The following is a 2,682-nucleotide window of genomic DNA, read 5'->3' as shown; positions in this document are numbered from 1 at the left end:
ATATGGTCCTGTGGCTCGACAATCCAGCATTGGAGACACCGACGATTCTTGGGGCGTCGTTGTCGCAACGACTTCTAAAGCCGCGAAGATGGATGGGGCTAAAGCTGACGGAAGAGAAAGATCCATATCGGAAGTTCACCACCATTCCTCCAATTGGCTTTGTGGGCACTAAAGAAATTCGACAGAACAGACTCACCAGAACGAGATGGAACTTTACCTATGAGGGCGGCTCCAACATATCTACCCGCGTTTTTACGGTAATTGACTCGAAGGACTGGCTGCCGCTTACATTTTCCTACTATGATGGCCAATACCACGATCTCATCATGTGGGATCAACTAACGGACGAAGCGCGCGCAGCTCTCAATTCGGCGGATTTTGGGGAGTCCAAGGTTCCTTTTAACGACGAAAATTTCGAAGCTTTACTTTCCCTTGCGTGGCCGTTTTAGCTTCGGTAAACGAGGATTTCTCGACGCAAACCCTACAAGATTTACATGGTTCAATAGATTGGTTGTGGTTAGATCTACTCGTCAGCTTTACGAGAATGGTATAACTAAGGTCGATACGAAAACATCGCTAAGTAAAGTCTAACGGGGGCTTTTTCCTCGCTTCGAGGCCGGCAGAATTCGATTTTCGGTTTGAGGGTTTGGCAGTTTGAGCTTACAGCTAGTGAAATTGTCCGATGTGGCTTTACCCGACGATCTTCCCAAAGGGCACTTTGCTCCACCCCAGGGAACCCGAAAATCCAATACTTAGATTAATACATCGATGTGAGCTGAGAAAATTAATAATTCAATTATTTGCAAAACTTCGCAAGTCACGATTGTAGTTCAGAAACATTATCATCTCGAGCCTGGCTGGAGACATTCGCTTCCGTAGATCAGACAGCACCAGCTTAGCGAGAGAGAAGAAGCACTCACACTCGTTAGACGTTGGCGGATGTACGAGACGTCGACGTAGTGCGCAATTGTGTTGGGAGTTGTGGCTCTTAGACACGCCCCGCGAAGTAACAAACAAACTCCTTGTTTGCAAAGGGAAAATATGAAGACTGAATTACTTTGTGTCAGTTGCTCTGCTTCCTGAGCATTGACCAACACTCACGGGTCTTTGCCCTCTCTCATATAACGATCTGGTTTCTTTGCTGTTCCAGCTTTCTTCAATCTGCGCCAGGCCTCGATGCACAATCCAACACGCCCTTCTCGAAGATCGGTCTTCGATGTCGAATACTGGTCTTCGACTACTTTTCTGCTCCAATGCCTGCAATCAGCAACAATCCTTTCAGTCGCTTCTTGTCCAGAGGCTTGGTGAACGTGTCGGCAGGGTTTGTTTCCCCCCTCACCTTATGCAACTCCACAGTGCCTTTTTGCACTTGCTCTCGTACGTAATGCCACCGTAATTCAATGTGGCGCGTACGTCTGCTGTAGGTAGGATTAGTTGCCATCACGTGAGCAGCTTGACTGTCAATTCCTATACGCAATTTCACATCGTGCTGCGGTAACATCTCTTGCAAAACATTTTTCGCAGCAACTGCCTACATTGTGGCTTCACACGCTGCAATGTACTCCGCCTCCGCGGTCGACAAAGCGATGACGGATTGTCTTCGTGACATCCCATGCTACAGCTCCGCCTGCCAGCATAAACACGAAACCAGTAGTGCTCTTCCTTTGATCTGGGTCATTAGCCCAATCACTGTCACAGTAACCCTGCAACACCAACTCCTTCGAGTTGTTCTTCTTTTTCTCGTACTTGATTCCATAATCCAAGGTCCCGGCCAAGTAGCGCAGCACTCTCTTTACCGTTCCAATATGCTTCGCCGATGGGTTCGCTACGAAGCGACTCAGTTGGCCTAATGAATAAGCCAAGTCCGGTCTGGTACTTGTAGCCAGGTACATGAGCATACCAATGGCTTCACGGTACGGAAAGCTGCCGTCTGCACTCTCCTTCTCTCCAAGAGGTGTGAGCCGTGAATTTACTTCCATTGGATTTCCTACTGCATGTGCATTTTCAAATCCCAGCTTGCCAAGAATCTCTCTTGCGTACTTGCCTTGACTGATCATAATGTACTCTGACGTGTGAGTCACTTCCACACCTAAGTACTGTGTTAACAGCCCTTGGTCCTTGAGACCGTACGTGTTGTCCAAGTCCATGAACAACTGATCTTTGTACTCCTTGCTGTTTGTTGCAACCAAGATATCATCGACGTATACTAGCACGTATACCATCGTGCCACCATCAAACAGGTAGTACAGGCACGGCTCCGTCAACGATCTTTGGTATCCACGCTGAATGAACCAATCATTTAGTTCTGAATTCCATTCTCGACCCGATTGTCTTAATCCATACAAAGCCTTGAGTACCACGTAAGAATGGCCACTCACTCTGCACGGATATCCGTTGATGGAGTGTAGATATTGTCGTATGCCTAGCCATGCATTGAGGTAAGCGGTATTCACGTCTCCTCCGTATACCTCTAATCCCAGTAATGCCGCCAGTCCCAACAACAGTCTAAACGAAGCCATTCTTCTCACAGGGGCAAACGTTTGAGGACGTCAAAAAGGGTCGAAGGCTATTAGTCAAATCCACTCTATGCCCGAAGTCGGATCTCAGGGCTACGTAATAAGACTTCAAGCTCAGATAGTGGCGTTGGGGAACACCAGCGCACAGGCATCACTCAAGGAAACG

This window comes from Phytophthora infestans, genomic scaffold (genome assembly GCF_000142945.1).
Source record: "Phytophthora infestans T30-4 supercont1.3 genomic scaffold, whole genome shotgun sequence".
NCBI lineage: Eukaryota > Oomycota > Peronosporomycetes > Peronosporales > Peronosporaceae > Phytophthora > Phytophthora infestans.
The sequence above is the reverse complement of the archived record's forward strand: the minus strand, read 5'-3'. Positions refer to the sequence as shown.